This window comes from Pseudorca crassidens, chromosome 13, assembly GCF_039906515.1.
Source record: "Pseudorca crassidens isolate mPseCra1 chromosome 13, mPseCra1.hap1, whole genome shotgun sequence".
Classification (NCBI taxonomy): domain Eukaryota; kingdom Metazoa; phylum Chordata; class Mammalia; order Artiodactyla; family Delphinidae; genus Pseudorca; species Pseudorca crassidens.
The window spans coordinates 28,217,323-28,239,956 of record NC_090308.1 but is presented as its reverse complement, the minus strand read 5'-3'; the positions used below and the strand labels follow the sequence as shown (position 1 = coordinate 28,239,956).

At 39.2% G+C, this 22,634-nt stretch overlaps 1 long non-coding RNA gene across 1 annotated transcript in view; it reads right to left on the bottom strand.

Annotated features, from left to right (window-relative positions):
• LOC137204966 (uncharacterized) overlaps positions 1-22,334 on the bottom strand; it is a 91,028-nt gene extending 68,694 nt beyond the window's left edge. The window contains exon 1 of the long non-coding RNA XR_010933931.1: positions 22,172-22,334. This is a non-coding gene — a long non-coding RNA (uncharacterized lncRNA). The remainder of the gene's footprint in view (positions 1-22,171) is intronic.
• Positions 22,335-22,634: the final 300 nt, after the last annotated feature.

Here is a 22,634-nt window from a genome sequence, read left to right as displayed (position 1 = left end):
CACACGGCGTCACAAGCATGGATTTCTTGTGAAACAGCACCATTAAGAACTTGCTATATATGGGGATGATGGGAGGTTGGGGATTTGAAGCAGTTTAAAAATAATTACAAAAGGAACTTCAGCCTTGGGCATCTACCCAAGATGGGCAGATACCAGCACAGCATTCTGTTCTGAGAGGGAACATTTACCTGCATTTTCTGCTGCCCCTGAAACATGTCTTCCTAAGGTACAAATCAGGATGTGTACTATCCTGCATGTGAAATAAAGTCAGCATAAAGCTCGCTGAGATATCACCTCTTGCAAGGTCAGCTATCTACACATATATTGTTTATAAAGCATTGGAAGTTGAAAATATTGTTCAGTTTTGTACAATGAGACCACATCCTTAAATGTCCACGTGTAACCAACTCTCTTTTAGACAATACTTTGGAGTAGATGAAATGATTGTCACAGAGATGGATGCCAAGAGGCAACCTCCTGCTGTCTTGCATATTCAAATGACCAGCATAGCACAGCATCAAAGTACAGAGGACACAGGGTCCACTGACATATTTGTCTCAATTTGTTGAAACCTTTAAAAATATTGAGTTATTTAATAACCAAGGAAATATAAGGATCCGTTCTTCTATAACAGGACAAGGATGCAAACAAAGAATGCAAGCCAGAGATAAGATATGCTGCCTGGGATGTGGACAGAGTGGGCAACCAAAGTGCTGAATGCTGTTCATCATAATATCTTAATCAGAAAAGCTGAGTAAGCCGGGTGGCTCTTTTGCTCTAGCTAGACTGTATTTTTGAAAAGCCACTTTGCATCCATGCTAACCCTCCAAAGAGTATGAGCCTATATATACGACTCTATATATATGGTCAAGGATTTAACAAAAAAACACTCTTGCCAAATGGAAATGAGTGCTAGAGCTCACTGCTCAGTTTGTAGAGAATCCACTAGTGACCCTTCTTTCTCTGTCTTCCCCCTATATGGTTATCATTCTTTTGTATTTCTCTGCTTATTAGTATTTATATTGTCAAGTTTACATCATTGTCTAAAAAGAAATTGAAAGGTAGCTATTGATTTTTCCCATGGGCAGAGATAATTAAAAGTTGCTTTGTTATTTTGCAACCTCAATAAAATTATAAATGGCTCTTAAGGCTTTAGAAGACAATTAATTTTTTAATCATTACATGTTTTGTGTATTTGACATATTTCATTTTAAAAGACTAAATCATCAAGGCCTAGTGGGCAGAAACTGCATCTCTTAGAAAGCACTGCTGCTCCTTATAACAAAATCACACCCTAAATACAGGTTAATACATCAGGATTTCTGAAATCTTGTCCTTATAAAGTGTATTCTCCCATTGAATCTTCCAAGGACTAGATGACCAGAGCAGGTCTCCAGCTCTAGCTCCAACTCAGCTATAGTGATGACAAGATGGCAACAAGAAAACGAAGGATTATGCCTTTAGAGGCAGGACATGTTTCTCAGCTGTTCTTTTGACTTTGCTCAAAATAGAGCTACTACGTTTGAATTTTCAGTATTTTTATTCACTCATTCATTGATTCACCCTGAGAGTGGGGACTAAAGGCTATTTGAAAAGTCCAGTTTTAAGGTCAGGGGAATGCTTTGGGAGGTTTTTGATGACCAGAGTGAACATGGATGGAGGGGAAGAAGATATTAATTCACAGGCCTCTGAAAAACTTTTAAAATGTATTTGGAACAACCAAGTCTTTAAAAAAAAAAAACTTGTGAATTTAATAATTAACCCGCCTTGTTAGAGCCAGCACATTTGCTTTACACTGATTTATGGTGAAGTGGTGTGTCTCATGTTCTCTCTCCAGCAGATCAGAGCCTTTTGTACCATCAGAATGAATGGTTTACTAGCAAACACTTAATAGAGCCTCCAAAGTCATTTCAATATATTAAGTGATTATAGAAGTTTAAAACTGTTACATTTTCAGTTTTAGTAAAGCCTAGTAGAAATAGGCACAATATGATTACAAAGTTTTTTAAAGAAAAGTAATCTCCGATTATAATATGTTCCCAGCGGCAAATATGGCCGACTCTATGACACGGGATCCAGAAATGCCTTGTTATTAGAATTGGAGCCCTTTTCTAATACACTTAGAAAATTCAGGGGTTTTGTCAAGGTATGTGAGTCATGACCCCAGACTCTCTATGCACATTGATCCATGAGTCTCATCTTCGTCCATTTCTTGGTGGTGGCCACTACTTATCACTTTGGCTTGCCAATTATTAAAAAGGAGTGCCTTGTATCGCTCTGTACTATCTCATTTAAAACACACCCACAGCAATTTATTTATTGTTTTTCTGTGTTTCACATGGAGATTTGAGAGTTACACGTTGAGTTATATACTAATAGGTGAGTCTTTAGACTGACGCACCCTATCTTTGCTTTGGTCCACACTCAAATATTCGGTCATCTGACCATGTCCTGGGTGTGACTGGTAATAGTGAAGGAATCCATAGTAATCATGATGCCCAATATGGAGGAGACAGAGTGATGCTCTATGAAAACTGTCCCCTCTTCACCTTATCCAATCTCCCTCATCCCTTCGTTTACCCTTCACTCTGTTCGGAGAGTATCCCTCCCTCTGCCTAGGAGAGAGCTAAACGGTGAGGCTGTGACTTTGTCTGAAATGTGGTACCTGATCACTCCCGTAGTTCTCTCCCACTCCAAGTTTCATAGAAAGAGGACTTGGAGTTTCTCCTTTCCCTTCCTCAACCTCAGGGCCTTCTCAACCAAGAATGAATACAAAATGGGCTTATTTAAAGCCTACCACAGTTTATTATGTTGATATACCGAGAAAGACTGAATAAAAGTTGGGGCTGGAAGTTAATGCATTACAGTGCATTTTCTAGTATCTCAAACATTTCCTCCCAGTCCATAACCTTTCCCCAAAACCACCTACCATAGCTCTAGTATTTGTGGTTTCAGTGTATATATCTATCCTTATCTCTTGCAGGCATTTTTGGTCAGGAATTTAAATCTCAAGTAAAGTTTTCTATCTTTGGAGGAGCAAATTGTCACGTAATAAAGGGTCTCTCCAAGTTTTCAACCCATAATCCTGGAAGGAATTTCAGTAAACATTTATGTAACTAGAGAAATATACCAAATATGAGGTATATCTCCTTAAGTGGAAGAAATCTGACTTGCCTTTCAGAGCCTTCGGATAAGCACAGTTTACTTAAGTGGAAAGAATTTGTATGTTTGGCCCAATTGATAAAGAAACCCTGGAATGTTCCTAAATCCCTAAGTGACTTGGCTCCATTGAGTTGTCTGATTGGATCTATTCAGTCTATAAACTGAGAACTACCTGGTGCTGATTCTTACTCTACTTTCTTTTGTTGTTGCCATCGCTTGTCCTCTCTCTCTCTCTCTCTCTCTCTCCTCTCTGTCTCAGATGCTTCCTCAAGTTTTCTTTTTTATTTTTTTAATAAAAAACAGAAACTTATTTCTCACAGTTCTACAGGCTGGAAGTCCAAGATCAAGATGCCAGCAGATTAAGTGTCTGGTGAGAGAGAGTCTGCTTCCTGGTTCATAGATGGCTGTCTTTTTGCAGTTTCCTCAATGATGGAAGGGGCAAGGGAACTTGCTGGGGTCTCTTTTATAAGAGCATTAATCCCATTCATGAGGACTCCACCCTCATGACCTAATCATCTCCCAAAGACCCCCATCCCCATCTCCAAACACTGTCACATTGGGGGTTAGGTTTCAACATAAAAATTTAGCAGAGATATAAACTTTCAGTTTTATTTTTCCTAAAAATTCAATCAGTGCTGGAACCCAGAGTTTAAGACATGTTATATAGCACCTTTGCCATACAGAGCTCTATGTAACGTCCAAGTTGAGGAGGTAACCATGGTGATGTCTTGGATTAACAAAATAATCACACGCGAAGAGGTTCAAGCAGCAGAGTTATGTAACTGCATCTAGAGGCAGACTTCTATTACTGAAGCTCTACTTAGATCAAGGGATGAGGTTCAAGGTTCCCGTTACTTAACTATATGTCCCTTAGGTACAAAATACTAGTGACTCACTTCACTTCCATGGTGATATTGTATATGCTTGGCAGAAACTGGCATAGAACATGGCTAATTCTAAGAGTGTAACCAATCAACAGTGGAGAATGCTGTGCCTAAAAAACACCACTACCTTCTCCTGCTTCTCTGATATACGATACACCCTGACTTTGGAGAAACATATCATCTCTAAGTGCCCCCAACTTTGACTTTGCTCCACTGATGCAGCAAGTGCCAAGGACCCGTTTATCCCAGGTCAACCCTGCTGGGAAGGTCTGGCCTCCCTGATCTTTAGCCAACAGCAAAGAGCTCAGCCTGTTTGTTGAGAATGATCGTAACTCATGTAAAATCGGAACAGTATTCCTCGAAGCAAACCCACTATTGCCCTGCCTCCACATGTCAAGAAGGCCACTTCTTAACATGTAGAGAAATGAAATGTAAATGATCAAAAATAACTCTACGTGAAAGCCCCTTTCTTCATCCGTGTGCATCTTCAGACTGCCCTCTGTGATGTTTTTCTTCTCCTTCAAGGCTGCTTTTGCTGTATATGTCATCCCATTTCACTAGGATATGGGTGTTCCACATAAGTTTGCCTCAAAGCCCTTCCCCACACATCCCCAGCATAAGCCCACAATAAGACTAAGAGTCAAGTAGCTAATAGAGGGAGGAGTAAATTTGGGGTATGGTTAACTCTGGGTGTCTTTGTCTGGTTTTTATTCGTATAAATATATTTATTTTATTTATTTATTTTCGGCTGTGTTGGGTCTTCATTGCTGTGTGTGGGCTTTCTCTAGTTGCAGGGAGCGGGGCCTACTCTTTGTTGAGGTGCGCGGGCTTCTCATTGCAGTGGCTTCTCTTGTTGCGGAGCTCAGGCTCTAGGAGCACAGGCTTCAGTAGTTGTGGCACACAGGCTTAGTTGCTCTGCGGCATGTGGGATCTTCCCGGACCAGGGCTCGAACCCGTGTTCCCTGCATTGGCAGGGGGATTCTTAACCACTGCACCACTAGGGAAGCCCTGCCTGTTTTGTTTTGTTTTTATTTTTTAATTGCTATCTCATCAACTATACTCTAGTCTCCCTGAGAATAAATAAAATAAGGACATAACCAAGGAATATCAAATTCTTCTCTAGTAGACAATTCATTACATGTGGATAATTTTGTTCAGGAAGGGCAAATTGTCATCCTTTAGCTTAATACAGTATATAAACCTATATAGGGTCAGGAAATGTGTATATGATATTTTTGCAAAATAAGCCCAAGCCCCAGTCAAAGGGGTAGTAAAGGGTAGTCACCTCTGAATGATAGTCTTATTGTGACAGAGGATAAACACAAGACGTTGCAGCCACACGACATACATATATAGACACATATATTTTCCTGCTTTTCTAGTAGGAAAGTAAATATTAACTTATCTACCTATCCTCTGTTGCCCACTTGCTACTTTGAGCATACTTGGCAAAGACGGTTGCAGTTTTCAGTAAAGTTTAGAGCCATAAATTGGCTGTAAGGTGATGTGCTTGCTTTGAAATCAAACCTTTAAAAGCTAACTAGACCTCACCAAGGTCAAACCCAAGACCTTACAGTATAATGTCCCAAACCTCAACTGTTTAACACTCCAGGCCTAAGAAGGGGATTCAGGAAGTGACCCTAGTAAATTACTCAAAAGGGAGAAAGAAAAATTGAGCATGCCCCAGATTCTTACATTAGTCTTACACTTCTCTCTTTAGTTCTGGAGTTCTCTGTGAAGGAACAGACAATCATACTGGTGATCTCCGTTTTCCTCTTTCTTAAGAGAAAGTGCATTTTCCCAGAATCCTAGAATCTCAGCATGAAAAGAGACCTTAAATGTCATCTAGCCCCACACTTTATCCAATGCACAAATTGTCTCATCATCGCACCCAGGAAGCAAGCGGTGCCTGCTCTCAGCCTTAGCCACGTTAGCAGCAGACAACACTGTCTGTTCCATTTTCGGACACATCAACTTGATGGAAAGTTCTAGATCTTGTATGACCTTGGTTAAGATTTTGGAAACGGGCTTCCCTGGTGGCGCGAGAGTCCGCCTGCCGATGCAGGGGACACGGGTTCGTGCCCCGGTCCGGGAAGATCCCACATGCCGCGGAGCGGCTGGGCCCGTGAGCCATGGCTGCTGAGCCTGCGCGTCCGGAGCCTGTGCTCCGCAACGGGAGAGGCCACAACAGTGAGAGGCCTGCGTACCGAAAAAAAAAAAAAAAAAAGACTTTAGAAACGCTAAGCATTAAAAAGATTATGGTGTTCCCTGCCTTTCAAGCAATATGTAATTCAAAATTTTAAAATACTGAATTATAAAGTAAGGGAATAAAATTTTGTTCTAAATGTCCTTATAATAAAAACTTTGTTGCTTTATTTTTTAAAAATATTTCATCGAAATATAGTTGATTTACAATGTTGTGTTAATTTCTGCTGTAGAGCAAAGTAATTCAGTTATACATATATATTCTTTTTCATATTGTTTTTCATTATGGTTTATCACAGGAAATTGAATATAGTTCCCTGTGCTATACAGTAGGACCTTGTTGTTTATTCATCCTATATATACTGATTTGCATCTGCTAATCCCAAATTCCCAGTCCTTCCCTCCCCCACCCTCCTGATGTGTTGTTTTAAATCTCAAATTCATTAAAAAAATTTTTTTAATATCTTTCAGGCTTTGATGCCCTGCTTTGTGGTGTCCTATGCTCATGTGTAATTTGCTAGGAATCTATCATGGCCCTTCTAAATCTTCCCTTCTTCAGACTAAACATTCTCCTTTTCACTATTGCTCAGAAATCACAGTTTGCAGAGTTTTCACCTTTCTCTTCTAGTTGTGCTCCAATTCACCACTGTCCTTCTTTCCACTATCAATATATCCAACTCAGCTTGGACACTGACCACCCCGGTTCTGGACATGACACGTCAAGGAATAACCTCCCCAATTCATGGTGATCACACTATAGTAGTCATTCGCTGAGTTCATAGTTAATCAAAACCCCTAACTTGTATTCTTCCAAGCATTCATCCTTCTGCTTTACGGTGCCTTTTTGCAAATAAGGAAGAGGTGCTCTGTCTGGATGGACACAGTCCCTACTCACACACAATCCTCAGCTAGGCACCTGTGTGCAGGATACAATCTGCTTAAACCCTGGACTTGGCCTTGCAATCTGCCCACTCCTCCTGTTTTGTGTTGCTCATTTTCTGGAACTAAGGGCAGCCTTTATATCTCTCCCTTTTACTTCATATCTTGTTAAATTTGGCCCATTGTTCCATCCTGTCAAGCTATTTTGGGTTCCAACATGCTTGCCCTCCCACCCAGCTATAGAGTCACCAAGAGACCATGAGTTGCTTAGTCTGCCAGCTCCATGGCCCAACCAAACAGAAGTGAGGTCTCTAAGAGGAGTCCTTATTCAGCTCACTCTGACTTAAATGAGTGCCTCTCCCCTTTCTAGGAGCTCAGAATGACAATCCTTTCCAAAGTTTTTTCAGTATCAATATCAAATGTTCCATTTTGTGGTCTGAAGAGTCTAAACTTCTTCCCCTTTCAGAAAACTGGGACATCTTCCCTTTCCCATCCAGCCTCAGGAGACATTTTTTATGCACAATTCCTCAACCAGCACTGACAGTGATTTTCAATTGAAATTGCAGAGAGCCAAGGGCAAAGGTCATCTGAAATTTCTTTTGAAGTAGCTTAACTGGATTTTTACAAATAAATGGAAAATTGCTATGATACAGGGCTTATTTTTTTTTACTACAGTTTATAAGTTCCTTTATTCACCTTTTTCAGGAAGGGCAAACTGTTACCCTTTAGCTTAATGCACAATTTTTTGTGTGTGCAACAAAAAATTTCCAGTAACTACAAAAACAGTGATTTTATATATATATATATATATACAAAATTTTTATTCCTTTTCATATTTGTCACATGTTTCTTTTTCCTCATTTGGGAATCTCAAAGTATTACAAAGGGTAATAATATCCCATTTTGTACATGGGTTAGAATTCAGTACAGAAGTCTTATTTATAATTTTATATAATCATATTGCTATAATTATATAACTCAGTGAATTGTTTTTTAATCTATATTTTAACTATTATCAGAAAGAAACTGAATATACTGAGCCCTTTATATCAAAGCTACATCACTAGAGGAAAAATCCAGTCTCTACTTAGCATTGCTTCTGATTGGCATAGAGAAAAATGTGATAGATATATTTTTTTCCATATATGAGGCATTTCAAAAATTTTTAAAGTATACCTACAGAAGAGAATCATTTCAGCCAGCAAACTTTTATTTTCCACACTTACATTGCCAAAACCATATTATCCTTCACATCTTCTCATTTCTCTGATTGCCCAAGTTGCCTAAATAAGAAGTTGTGGGCATCTGCCAGCACCTTATCTAGTCAAAGATTTCTCAGCTAATTCCATTCATAGGCAGCTGATTGAATGGTAGCAAGAAGCCAAAGGAAGAAATCTGCCGTTCAAATAGGGAAGAATCGTTCTTCTCCAAAGTTGATATGGGGTGAGCCCTCAAGTCTAACCCAGGATGGAAAAATGAAAATGGGGTACAGTGATTAGAATAGCTGGGAAAGACTTATGCATTAGAACAGAACTAAATAAAGAAGTTGTATTTTTAGCCTAATCAGTCCAAGTAATACGAAACTACTGTAACTAGTATTAATAATATTATCAGCCAATCATTTTTTTTTTTTTTTGCAGTATGCGGGCCTCTCACTGTTGTGGCCTCTCCTGTTGCAGAGCACAGGCTCCGGACGTGCAGGCTTAGCGGCCATGGCTCACGGGCCCAGCCGCTCTGCGGCATGTGGGATCTTCTCGGACCAGGACACGAACCCGTGTCCCCTGCACGTGTCCCCTGCATCGGCAGGCAGACTCTCAACCACTGCACCACCAGGGAAGGCCCAAGCCAATCATTTTTTTAAATTAATTTATTTATTTGTTTTTGGCTGTGTTGTCTTTGTTGCTGCATGCAGGCTGTCTCTAGTTGCGGAGAGTGGGGAACTACTCTTCGTTGCAGAGCGCAGCCTTCTCATTGCAGTGGCTTTTCCTATTGCGGAGCACGGGCTCTAGGCACGTGGGCTTTAGTAGTTGCGGTACACGGGCTCAGTAGTTCTGGCTCGCGGGCTCTACAGCACAGGCTCAGTGGTTGTGGTGCATGGGCTTAGTTGCTCCGCGGCATGTGGGATCTTCCCGGACCAGGGATTGAACCCGTGTCCCCTGCATTAGCAGGCGGATTCTTAACCACTGTGCCACCAGGGAAGTCCCCAGCCAATCATTTTTGAATACTTAACCTGTCTCAGCCACTAAGCGAAATTCATTACATTTTACAAGTGTGATCCTAATATATTTTCATTCATTATGACACTATCAGGAAAGCACAAATATAATCCCCATTTTACAGATGAAAAACCTGAAACATGAAGAGGTTAGGTAACTTGCTCAACATCATACAGCTAGTAAAGGACAGTGTCTGAATTCAAACATGTCATGACCCTGTGCCTTCTATTCTTTACACAATTCTTGCATAGTTTACCACAGAAGTAAAAAGGTTTTCATTTTGGACAACAGACCTCAGGTGGACAGAAAGGAATCAACCACAATCACACTTAGTAGTAATAATGCATAGCCTGCTTTTATTATTTTTTCAGTTAGTTATTCCTAATAAATGCAATAAATACCCACAAATGTATTTCCCAAAACAAAAAGCCAGAACCTTGACTCCAACCTCCATCTAACTCGGGTGTTCAGCATCCCAATACCCAAACTCAACTGATCTGAGGTGAATCTCATCCTAAATCCTATTATCATAAATCCCTCAATTTCTTTTAAAGCAGTATTATTGCATCTATATGCATTCCTTACAAAGTATGTAGTTTTTCCTTTGGTTGTTTTTAACGTTGATTCATCTATGTTACTTCACACCTCTGTAGTTCACTATCTTCAACTGAGGTACAACATCCGTGACGGGAATACTCATTATTACACAATCTTGGCGATGGGCATTTGGGCTCTGTCCTGTTTTTGGTTTTGTTTTTGGCTTTTCTTTTTCAGTATGATGAACAATGCAGTTATACATTTTTACATGTGTCTCCTGTTATTGGTATCAAGTTTCTCTTGGGTATATATCCAGGAGCAGAACTGCTGGGGTAAAGGATACATGATGTTCAAGTCTAGGAGATAATGTCAAACTACTTTCCAGAGAGATGGCACCAGGGTACACTCCCACCAGCAACACTGAGATCCTGGTAATCTTCGTCATTTCCAATACCTGATGATATCAGACTTTAAAATTTTCCCCAATCAACTAAGTGTAAAACTGTACTTGTTGTGGTGTGGACTTGCTTCTCCCTGACCACTAACAATGCTGAACATCTCTTCATTTGTGTACTGGCTGAATATTTTCTTCTTCTGTGAAATACCTGACTCATGGGCCAAATCTTTGCTGGAGAAATTGCCTTTATTTTAGCCTTAGTTTTGGTAACTTTAGAGTTCATTCTAGATCTAATAGAAATAGGATAGTAACCCCATTTGATCACAGCACCTAATAACTGCTTAGGGATTGACTTAACTGCCTTGAAGTTTTTTCTGTTGTCTTTTTGCTAAAAATCGTTTGATTATATTTTATAACCACATTCAGAGGATCTTTTTGCATAATTAGATGATATGCAAAGAATCCGTAGTTTTTAGGACCGAATTTCTCCAAAGCACATGAATTTCTAGTGGCCAGAAACAACGACTGCTAAATATTTCACAGATCGAAGGCATGGTGCCTGATTCAAAGGTGTGCTTGCAAAGGCTGACAAGTGGGGAAAGACATTTGCCTTTATAAGGATGTCATAAGCAGCCTTTCACTTGACAGGAAATTATCGGTGCATACAAATGCTGGCTTAAAGCCTGGGGATATTCAATTGTACCCTACTCATTATTCTTTATAATTCCAGGTGCTAGCGTCCACAGCTATTGTCCAAAGTGTTACAGAAACAAATCCAGTAGCAGGAAGCTCAGACACCTGTTACAACTTGAACCACAAGCAGTACTTGTAAGACAATTCATATGGATACCGACAAGAGAGCAGCAAGTGTAGCCACTGGCCATGCCTCACTAACACAGAAGGGAATTACAACTCCATGGGAAGAGTAGACACGGTGGAGCTGGAATGAAAGACCCATCTGATTAATAATTCACACACACTCAGGACACTAGCCAAGCTCGCTGTGCGGTGCAGCAATTCCTGTTGGATGAGCTCTCCATCAGGAGATTTCTGTCCCTAACTATCATGGAAATGGACCCACCCGTCTACAGGCTCAGAAGGTGTGAAAGCCAGAGTACACCTCGCTCACCTCATGACCCCGCACTGTGAAGGGCATAGGAGCCAGACAGAGTAACAGAGGACCAGGTCTACAAAACAAAAGACCCACAGACCCATCGTGGACGAGTCTTTCTATGTCACCGACCATGTTTCATTTTTCATGTGGTTCATTTTTAACCAAACCTTTTATTTACCTTATAAACTGCCAAGTTAAATGTATTGTTTAGTAGAGTCACTTGAACAGAAAGAGCCCCACCAACTTTACAGTCACTCTCCTGGTGTCCTGACTGGGCAGGACAGATAAGTCCTGTTCAGCATAGGATAGCAATACACTGCTCTGGGGAAGCTTATCACCCACAGCACCCAAAAATGTGTTTCCATGTGCTCTTAACAAAAACAAACCAAAAAAATGTAGTATTTGTTGTAAGATTCTTTTCCACCTATAAAAATAGCAGTTGAAAATATTCAGAAATGTATAAAGTGAAAATATTAAAAATATCTATTGTCCCCCAACACAGAAAAAAGAAAAAAACTACAGATAACTGCTGATTTCTTTCCCTCCTGTTGTTATTTCTGTTTTCCATAATTTATATACAGACACTTTCTTTTTCTTGTTTTCCTGCCTCCTTCACCTCCCCCAATATTCAGATCACATGGTTTTGCATTCTGATTTTTCTTTAAGAATATATTATTAGGGCTTCCCTGGTGGTGCAGTGGTTGAGAGTCTGCCTGCCAGTGCAGGAGACACAGGTTTGAGCCCTGGTCTGGGAGGATCCCACATGCCGCGAAGCAACTGGGCCTGTGAGCCACAACTACTGAGCCTGCACGTCTGGAGCTTGTGCTCTGCAACAAGAGAGGCTCTGCGACAGTGAGAGGCCCGCGCACTGTGATGAAGAGTGGCCCCTGCTCACTGCAACTAGAGAAAGCCCTCGCACAGAAACGAAGACCCAACACAGCCAAAAATAAATAAATAAAAATTAAAAAAACTATATGTATATAGTATTAGCGTTTCATTTTGTCATTATTCTTAGAAACACAATTTCTAAATATTGCATAATAGGCCATGATACGGATCTCTCACATTTTATTTAATTATTTCCCTGTTGTTGAACATTTGTTGTTTTACCAATATTGTATCATAAGATACGATGCCACATGAACATACTTGCACAAAAATCACTGTGTACATCTCTTATTCCCTTCGGGAAAATTCTTAAAAGTAGAATTTTGTATCAAGGGGAAAATTTTTAAGGCTTTTAAAATATATATTCCAAATTGTTCTCCAGAAAGTTGCATCTATTTATATCTCTATCAGCAGTGAATAGAGTGCCTCTCAACACAGAACATCATCATTTTTAAATTTCGGATAATTTGATGGGAGAAAAATAATATCACATCGATTTTATTTGCATTTCTTTGATTATTAGAGACTGAACTCGTGATATTTATTAGCTATTTGCACATTTTCATTTGTCAATTAACTTCGATATCTTTATTCAATACTTTGGCATCTTCCTATTTTTGTTGTTGATTCATAAGAGCCTTTTATATAATGATGGTAATAGTCTGTTGTATATGCTGCAATATTATTCAATAACGTTTTGCTACTAAGAATAAATTTAAATTTTTTATAGACATACAATATTTCTAAAGTTTCTTTATGTTGTCAGATATAATAATCTTCCTTTTAAGGTTTCTTTGTTTTTTTGCCTTAGAAAGTTTATTTCCATAATAAGATTTTTTTAAAACCTGTGTTTTCTTTCAGTTGCTTCATTTTAGTGTATAACTATTTTATCCACTTTGATCTATTTTGGTGTGTGGTACTAAATGAGAACCTAGTAAGATTTTTATTCAAATAATTAAGCAATTGTCCTGACATCCTTTATTGAATGTTCTCTCTTCAAACTAATTTGTGATGTTATTGTTATATATACTAGGTGATCTTTTATGATTTATTTCTAGACTACCTTGATTCACTGGGCAGTCTATACCTCTATCAGCACCACACGGTTTAAAATATTATAGCTCTAGAATACAATTCAATATGTAGAAAGTCCCCCCTCAGCTCTTACAACTATTTTATTTTTTTCAAAAGGTTTTATTCCATTTTTTCCCATTTATTCTTCTAGATGATATCTGTTCTCTACTTTAAATTGGTCCTCTGGTGGATAGGAGATGCAAATAAGAGACTCAAAAAGCATATTAAGACAGGATAAGTTTATATTCACACCATATTTACAAGCTGAGCTAATGATTTTAAGGCTTTATGCTCCTTTATTGGGATATACACTAAATTAATTATTAATTATTGATATATACTAGAATTAGTTATTTATTACCCACAATAATACAGTTGAATAGTATGCCTTAATAAAAATATTACCAAAATTTCATTTTAGTTAATATCTTTGACTGCTTTCCACTTAAACTCTCTACCAGTGCTGTTAGAAAAAAGCCAAAGGGAAAGCTTCAGATTTTGTTTCATTTTTGTTGTTGTTTTTTGACCTTCTTTGGCAGATGTGACAACAAATCCCAAAACTGGCTGATGATACATCCAGAGACCCCTCAGGCCTGCATAATCCTCCTACTGGAAGGCAATGCCCGAGAAATGAAGAGCAGAAATTTTAAAGCCATCTGTCAAGTAGTTATTTTACATTATTTTCTTTAGGATTAAAGAAATACGAAACATGAGAATAAGCTATAGAGCTTCGATTGCAAAATCACTGCTATAATAAAATAAGAAAATATAAAATGAATAGAATCAGCTACTAGAGTCAACTAATCACACACTCCACTAGGGAAGGAATCGCTCTATAACACCCCATGGCCAACGGATGATTTTGTTTTGCACGAACTTACTCTCAGCGACAGCTCTCTGACCAACCCCAGGACGTTGAAATAAAAACCTAAAAATAGAAATTAGAAACTACTCAAAGAAATAAATCCAAATTTGTTTAAAGGCAATTAACTTGGGATGCTCTGTGATCCCAAATAACAACTCCCAAAATAATTGCTAACATGTTTAGTGTTGCAATATTTGTTGTTCCACAGTAGAAGCTTGTGGATGAGAAGAAACTCGGCCATCACCATCAATACTAGCAAACAGATGGCAAGTAAGGCTCTGGACAATTCTCGGAATTCAAAGCCCAAGACAGAAGCCTCCCCTTGAGAAGCTGACAATCTAATTGAGTGGTCAGGGCACACACAAGCCTCACAGAGCAACACGAGGTCACACGGAATCAACACCAAACAAGTATTAGAAGAAATAAATCATTCACTCTCTATGTTTTGTGAACAAATTCATTTGTGGTTCCAATTTACTTCCTACCCTTAATTCCCTTTTGCCTGAATGTTCTGACCTTTGTGTTTATTTAGCTTTGCTGAATTATATGCCTCTGATTCAGCCACTTTACTTCTTTTAGGGCAAGGTAAAGACACTGCTGAAGGAATCAATCGTAACGATGGAAGAACAGTTACAAACTGGGATACAAATAGCTCATCCACCGGGTTCCTATAAAATCCCCACACTGGCTCAAGGTCAAATCTTAAAGTCCAGCCTACTGCTAGGCTATCTTCCCAAAGTCATCCCTCACCAACATCACACCCCTTAGCAGCATCATATTCGCTTGGCAAATATTAATCCCAACGCTCAAAATTCAGCTTCAAAAAGCTGCATTAAAACTGAAGCAGAGCTCTTTACACAAAAAATAAACCAGGCATCTCAAAACATTTAAAATCAAACAGATGAAAATGTTGCAATATGATTTTTTTTGGACCTCTACTGGGTCTAATTTGCTTTGGATTCACGATTTTTACGTTTTCTGAAAGATTTATATTTCTATGATGTATATGATATCCACACTGTTCCCAAATCAATATCAAATGAAAGCCCTCCCTTGCTACCTCGTCCCCAGCCTACCAAAATAGTGCTGTCTAATCAGGCATCTCTCTGCAGGAAACAGGCCTTCCTACGCAGGAAGCACAGGAAAGGGGACTGGAGACAGCCATCCCAGTGGCTTTTCTGCCAGAAAGGACAAAATGGCTCTCCTGGCAATTCCTGACTCAGGAAATCGCTGAATTAAGTAGTCAATCCACAAAGTAATTTAGCATGTCATCTGCTTCCTGGCAACAGATATTTGGAAGCATTTGTATTTTAATTCAACTCTGTCATCATCGGGGCTAGAACGCCTTCTCTCCGAGGACCTCAAGGTCAGAGATTTTCCTGCAGTTTCTACAGAGAAACTTCTTTTAGTTTCCTCCTCCTTTTTTCCAGGCCCTGGCAGTCTGGCCTCCCCTTTGATTTCTGTTGAGGTCAAGCGAACCCTTGTCTTCAGAGCTAAATATAAGTTGTGTGGGAGTGGGTGGAGACCCCCGCAGCTGTGGTGTGGAAAATACACTTGTGAGGGTGCAAAAGAGGGAAGGTGTGAGGGCATGCCCAGGAGTCAAAGGAGCGTTGTTCCCTCTGGGGGACAGGGAATTGGACAAGAGGTCGGTAACATCCGTTCCGCTTGGTCATGGACTCTCTGTGTAATGCTGTACACATAATTTTGCTCCCTGTTCCTCCACTTCTCCGTTTTGGCAGTGAACTTAACCAAGTGCCAGTCATCTTCTTCCTTTGCAGCTGTTAGAGACAAGTAATGTCATAAAGCCATGGATACCCTGCATGTCACAAACCGATAGCCGAAACATGTGCATAGGGGACCTCAGGAGACATATGCTGTGGGTGACAAGAATCCTGCACATGGATAGAGCAGTTTCTTACAGCTGGTGAACACGTGTACCCACAAAGTAGCTAAAAGTGAAGCATAGAAAATATAAGCAGCAGGACCGTGTAATTCTTACTGTACACACACATCTGTAGATCTTTACCACTTGGGGAGAACGACGGCTAAATCCAGATGTGGATAACAAGGCGTCAGGAAGGTGATGATTTTTATCTGGGGCAGAGGTCGCTTTGCTCCTCTCTCGTCAGGGGCTCCCTATGGCTTCAGCAACCGGGCCCAGGAAAGTGTGTCCCAATGTCATAAATGGCAGAAAAGAGATCTCAACCAAATACCCAAGAAGCACTGGTTTGGAGTCTCCTAGAGTTATGACCCATATCTTCCAGAAAAAGCTAAGCTGAGACAGGTGAGACCTTCCACATACCTTATTGCCTTTGGCTCTCGCAGCAATTCAGTGACGTCAGTAGAATTATCCCATTTTACAGATGATGAAAATAAGACTTAAAGAGCCTAAACAGTATATTCATAGTTCATCAATGCACTAAGGGGTGAAGGTGGGATTCTGAATCTGTCTGATCCTAAAGTCTGTTCTCTTTCCACTGTTTCATGCTGTCTTCCATACACTATTTCTATTATTCTCTATACACTTAAGCTCTTGAATTTGTAAAATGGGGATAATAGTATCTAACTTTGTGAAACTGCTACAAAGATCAAAAGAAATTACATATGTGAGAGCATTACACAGAAATGTAGAGCATTATTCCAATAGCAATTCCATGCAACAATGTTTATATCTCTTCTATACCTCCAGCTTTGTTATTACAAACACATGGGAAAAGTTTATACTGGGCCAGGAACATGGATCTTATTTGGCACATAACTGAAATATCATTTTGCATTTCATTGACTTTAATGAATTTACATATTTTAACCCAGTTCAACTAGATTTTGAAGTGTTGTATCTCAGAAGTTCTAACAGATATCCAATTCTACATGAATAATTCATTTACTTTTAGTTTATTGCTTCAAAGGTCTCATTTAAAAATCCACCTGTACTTAAACACTGTCACATTCTTTAAGGACAAACTTGCATAGAAATCATATTATGGCTAATTAAGTATGACTGCAAATTCATGGGCAACTATCAAAAACAGGAGCCTAATGAAATAGAGGGATTTCTCCTAGCCCTGATTTTCTTTCAATTTGCTGCAGTCATCACCTCCCTGTTAGGCAAGGAGCAGAAATACACATCACCAGACTTGCACCAACCTTCAGGAAACAGGAATAAAATGTAAATTAAGATGGCTTATATATTATTATAAACAATTTGTTATTCAAATTCACAAAAGGGGATATTCATCAGGCAAACTATCCTAAAAAGCTTCCTATTAAGAAACAAATTCCAAAGTTTAACATTTGAAAACTACACAATTTGAATACATTTTTGAACCATCTAATGGAATATCAGATTGATTCCACATGTGCAGAGCTTGTAAATAGCTCAGTAATTCCTCCACTGTTTCCAGACACAAACTAATGGCCTCCTTTTCTTTCCCTGATAGAAAATTAGGCTTTTTTTTTTCAGGGTCGGGGGAGATTGTGGGGAAGCAAGGACTATAATGGAAAAATGTAATTCATTCAGGACTTCAGGGCAGTATTAGAGATTATGTAAATCTTTTCTTCACAGAGTATGTGCCTGTGAAGAGAAAAGCCCCCCACAATTTCAGGGATCAGCACACAGCCATGTAACAAGCTAAATTTTTGTCTTGTTTTTTAAAATCTTTGAATTATATTGTGTGCATTTATAACTGATAGAAAAGAGTTGTTTCAGTGAGGGGCACTAAATAAATAGAAGAACAGGATTAGCCTTACATAAAAATACTTCCATATTCAGGAGTCATTCATTTCTCTCATTTTGAAACTCTTTAGTTGGAGAAATGCCAGATCATGAGACACGGGGGTCAGAACACCTGGATTTTTTTTTTAATAAATTTATTTTATTATTTTTGGCTGCGTTGGGTCTTCATTGCTGCACACGGGCTTTCTCTAGTTGCGGCGAGCGGGGGCTACTCTTTGCTGCGGTGCACGGACTTCTCATTGTGTGCAGAGCACGGGCTCTAGGCACGTGGGCTTCAGTAGTTGTGGCTCACAGGCTCTAGAGCACAGGCTTAGTAGTTGTGGCACACGGGCTTAGTTGCTCTGCAGCATGTGGGATCTTCCTGGAATAGGGCTCAAACCTGTGTCCCCTGCATTGGCAGGTGGATTCTTAACCACTGCGCCACCAGGGATCAAAACACCTGGATTTGATCCAGATTTTGTGATCTCGAAATCATCTTATGCCTTGGAGTCAATCCCAGAACACCTGGATTTGATCCAGATTTTGTGATCTCGAAATCATCTTATGCCTTGGAGTCAATCCCAGCATCACTTGCTCTGCCACGTGATTTCTAATGTACAATATCCTCCCATCCACACTCTGGGACCCCAAGATGATAGTGATTTTTACAGGGCTGTTGTGAAGATTAAGCAAGTAATGGCTAATATATTCTGTGTAGAACCATGCCAAGATGTGATACATGCAAAGGAAATACTCATTTTTGTTCTTGCTGTCGTTATTATTTAGATAATGGTTGCTAAATAATGGGACCTTCAGTTTCAACGCCAGTGCCATGTTACTTAAAATTTCATCAAAATAAAGCTAATTCTCCTGCCTACTCAAAAAGAACACACAAATATCTTTGAAATCTTTTCCATTTACTCCCTAGCATCTGAGCTCCTGTGTTATCATAAATCAGCTTAATTTCCTTTATTAAGAAAGGACAGGGATTTCCCTGGCGGGCCAGTGGTTAAGACTCCATGATTCCACTGCAGGGGACATAGGTTCGATCCCTGGTGAGGGAAATAAGATGCAGCATGCCTCAGGGCATGGCAAAAAAAAAGAAAGAAAGAAATGACAGAACACCTCCCCAGTGTGGAAACACCCCACCGTTTTCCGGGGCCTATGGATGGTGTCTTGGTACTGATTTCCTGTTCCATTTAAGAGGGAGCTTAGTAACTGTGAACCAGAGAGCATTCGGCCAGGCAGCAGGCACTCACAGCATCCCTGAAGAGTTCCTAGTAGGGCCTGCTTTCCAGAGAGATCTGTGAGGGAGCCTTGCCTCAGCACTTTGAGTAGAAAGTTTAAGAAGTCAACCCTATAAAGCCCCTGAAGATGAAAGGAAGTGTTGACAAAGGACTACAGACATCCTCTCTGTCCTTCAGTGTCCTCTGGGCTTATGAAAGCACTTTCTACAACAGATACGTAAATATTATTCACACTATAAACAAAAATCTTTTGAAATTATTTTAATTAGATTTGGGGTTTTTTTTCCATCTTGGGATGGAAACAGAGAGATTTCTGTTCAAAGAAATTATTGTTCCCCTTCAGAAGTCATAGGAAGTACAAGGTAACCTGACAGCCCTAGTCCCAGGAGTTTTCTAAGCTGCATTCCTTAGACCAGGTGCTTAGCATTAAGTTTTTCTGACACTGAACCAGGTGTTATTTCAGAAAAATAATTTTCAGTAGACAGAGACTGTTTCAGCAAGTTTCCTTGCTCAATCAAAATCCATTTCACACTACTCAACAATCTGAGAGACCAAAAATCTAAGCACCTGGTATTTATAATAAAGATCTTACCCTGTGCCAGGCACTGTTCCAGGTGTTTTATTACATTAAATAATTTAATTCTCTGGGATCAGTCCTATGAGTGTTATTATTGTCCCATTTTACAGATGAGGATGAAATTCAGAGACATTAAATAACTTGCCCAGGATCACACATAGTACATAATGGAGCAAGTATTTAAACCCAAGAAGTCTGGCCCCAGAGTCCTCCATCTTAAGCACTCAATTATATTACCTTTTATTTTTCCCAAAATAAAAGCTAATGTCTTTAAATTTTAGGATATCACATAGCATACTTCCACTATAATAAAATTCTCAATACTTCACTTTAGAATGTAATTAAAGGTAATAATGTATCCCAGGAAATCAACTTACCAGTTTAATGAGCTGTGGTTCCAATATATTTCTGTGTATACATCACTTCAGTCAATCCGCAAGTGTTTATTTTCAGCAAATATGTCATCTATACCTATATAGATGTATACATACATATACAGCCTATATGACAGAGGACATTGCTCAGTCTATGCTTTTCTTTGTAATAAATACTTTTCTCTAGAGTAATCATTGGCATCAGTTACACAGGAGCATGTTCAAGGCCCTTTGTGCTGGCCTTCACAGAGGAGACAAAGTTATATGAGTTAACATTTATACCTCAGTCACCTTCGTCTTTAGAATTTTCAGTGCTGTAAGTCAGTTTGAAACACAGTGCTGTCTATATACCAGGAAGTTATGTGGCTTAGTCTATAATGATTTTGCAGAAACCCAAAGTACCACAGACATCTGAATGAGTGTTGAACCAATGATTAATTTCCAACACATATTGGAAGATATTTATTGATGAATAGTTATAATCAAATGTTGGAAATAACCTGACTAGCTATTTATAGGCACCAAAGTCCCTCAGTCACTTCTGAGGTTAGGGCTTCCCTTTCAGTTGCTATAAACACAACTTCCTCCCAAGACTCTGTTTATACGTCTGCTTGTCAAGCCAGCGCCAGTCACTGGCGCTCCCGTTTTTACTGCCACTGCCCCCTCATCCTGTTTATAGAGCAGAGAGGGTGACCACGGATGCAGAATTATTTTAACTCATCAAAACCCTGGAGAAACTATAGCCAGTTTTGTTTTGTTTTAAGACGATTCATTCGTCAGTTGGAGCTTTAGCTTAATATTGCTTTTCCAAGAGTCAGTCACATAAAGTTCATCGGCCTGAGCAAACAAAGGTGAATAATTTAAGGCAAATCATACGAAAACTAAATACCTATAGTTACAATCTTCCTTGACTTCCTCAAGGGAAAATTTACACTATCAACTCAGGGCAAAGGATCTCTTTATTTTTAAGAATGAGTCTTGTTAGAATTGCCTTGGGAATTTTTTAAAAATAGGTAGATAGATAGATAGATAAGTAGTTAGATAGATATAGATAGATAGATAGATAAGTAGTTAGATAGATATAGGTTGATAGATAAGTAGTTAGATAGATATAGATAGATAGATAACTAGCTAGATACATATAGGTAGATAGATAGGTAGAGATAGATAAGTAGTTAGATAGATATAGATAGATAACTAGCTAGATACATATAGGTAGATAGATAGATACAGATAGATAGATAGATAAGTAGTTAGATATAGATAGATAGATAGATAACTAGTTAGATACATATAGATAGATAGATAGAGATAGATAAGTAGTTAGATAGATATAGGTAGATAGACAGATAAGTAGTTAGATAGATATAGGTAGATAGATAACTAGTTAAGATAGAGATAGATAAGTAGATAGATAAGTAGTTAGACAGATATAGGTAGGTAGGTAGGTAGTCAGATAAGTAGTTAGTTAGGTATAGGTAGATAGACAAGTAGATAGATAGATAAGTAGTTAGATAGATATAGGTAGGTAGATAGATAGATAAGTAGTTAGATAGATATAGGTAGATAGATAGACAAGTAGATAGATAGATAAGTAGTTAGATAGATATAGGTAGATAGAGATAGATAAGTAGATAGATAGATATTTGAGCCCCACACCAATCAATTAAACCAGTTTCTTTTTTTAAAAGCTCCCCTTTGATTTTGTTGTGCAGCCAAGATTATGAACCACTGCTCAAAAGTCAGTATCCATGACAAACAAATGACCAAAGAAATGTTTTACATAGGATTGGATCAAAGAGATTCCTGCTAATTTTCACCCAAACCGTCCAAAGAGATTGGCATGAAATGGCCATACTGGTTGGGTACAGAAAGCAGTCCTCCGGCACAGAAGACCACACTGTGTCCTCGGATTCATTGTCCTCCTTTGACAGAGCCTCACTGTAACTTGGTCCCTTTAAGAATGGGACAAGCACACTAAGGGTTAGCGTCCAGAACCTTGTGAGCATAAAGAAGAAATTAGGTTTTGATCCTTACCGTGAGGTTCCAGTGAAAGGAGAGAACTGGGAGACTCCCTTGAAGTTCAGTGCAACTTCCTCCATAGATCAAAAGACAGCCTTGAAGAGAAGTTATATAATGCCTTCACTGTAAGAAAGAAAGGGGAGATCAGAGATTAAAGCTCAGAGGTCCTATCTCTTGGGATGCCTTCACCCACCCAGGGATCTTTGATAAAGATGTGATGCTGCTGAAAATCAATTCAATTTCACGTTGAGAAAGAGCAGAGCAGTCCCCGACAGCAGGAGCTGGCCTGGTGCTGACAGATAGGCTCTGGTGTTCCCCTATTGGATGGAAAGGATTTCAAAGAACATCTACACTAGGCAAGGCCACTCTGTAGCCATGATGGATGAGGACAGACACGAGACCACGATGTTTCAACACAACACCTTGAACGTTGTCCAAACAACAAAAATGAACCAAATCCACATGTCCTGACTAATAT